The sequence below is a fragment of the Triticum dicoccoides genome, unplaced genomic scaffold, assembly GCF_002162155.2.
Source record: "Triticum dicoccoides isolate Atlit2015 ecotype Zavitan unplaced genomic scaffold, WEW_v2.0 scaffold38167, whole genome shotgun sequence".
Taxonomy (NCBI): domain Eukaryota; kingdom Viridiplantae; phylum Streptophyta; class Magnoliopsida; order Poales; family Poaceae; genus Triticum; species Triticum dicoccoides.
Window position 1 is genome coordinate 1 of NW_021267938.1, and position 982 is coordinate 982.

Below are 982 nucleotides of genomic sequence, written 5' to 3' on the forward strand. Positions count from 1 at the left end.
AAGCACGCTTAACTTCGGAGTTCTGATGGGATCCGGTGCTTTAGTGCTGGTATGATCGCATCCGACATGTTACCCCGGTCTTCGTCCCTTATCCTTGCCCCTCCCAGCTCCACTACAAAGACGATTGTACATTGCTTTGGCCGCTCCCTCTCAACTACGGAGACGAGTTTAACGCGGTTTCCACCCCTCCCTCTCAACCGCACCAGTGCACGCTTGCCGCGCCACAACGCCGACGCTGGACCCGTGAATCGTGAGCACCCAGCTATGACTTACCGCACTCGTGCAAAATAATAAAACACGGTAAATATATTACTTACACGTGCGTTTTGTTTTGCAAGCGGCGCGAAAAAAATTAAAAAGGGAATGCAAAACGAGGACTTCCCAGGAGGTCACCCATCCTAGTACTACTCTCGCCCAAGCACGCTTAACTTCGAAGTTCTGATGGGATCCGGTGCTTTAGTGCTGGTATGATCGCATCCGACATGTTACCCCGGTCTTCGTCCCTTATCCTTGCCCCTCCCAGCTCCACTACAAAGACGATTGTACATTGCTTTGGCCGCCCCCTCTCAACTACGGAGACGACTTTAACGCGGTTTCCACCCCTCCCTCTCAACCGCACCAGTGCACGCTTGCCGCGCCACAACGCCGACGCTGGACCCGTGAATCGTGAGCACCCAGCTATGACTTACCGCACTCGTGCAAAATAATAAAACACGGTAAATATATTACTTACACGTGCGTTTTGTTTTGCAAGCGGCGCGAAAAAAATTAAAAAGGGAATGCAACACGAAGACTTCCCAGGAGGTCACCCATCCTAGTACTACTCTCGCCCAAGCACGCTTAACTTCGGAGTTCTGATGGGATCCGGTGCTTTAGTGCTGGTATGATCGCATCCGACATGTTACCCCGGTCTTCGTCCCTTATCCTTGCCCCTCCCAGCTTTGGCCGCTCCCTCTCAACTACGGAGACGAGTTTAACGCGG

The 982-nt window shown here is 52.4% G+C and overlaps 2 non-coding genes across 2 annotated transcripts; both read right to left on the reverse strand.

Annotated features, from left to right (window-relative positions):
• Positions 1 to 360: 360 nt before the first annotated feature.
• On the reverse strand, positions 361 to 479 carry LOC119346066. Its single transcript, XR_005167335.1, has one exon. It is a non-coding gene; the product is annotated as a 5S ribosomal RNA (ribosomal RNA).
• A 297-nt stretch (positions 480 to 776) lies between these two features.
• On the reverse strand, positions 777 to 895 carry LOC119346065. Its single transcript, XR_005167334.1, has one exon. It is a non-coding gene; the product is annotated as a 5S ribosomal RNA (ribosomal RNA).
• Between the last annotated feature and the right edge of the window lie 87 nt (positions 896 to 982).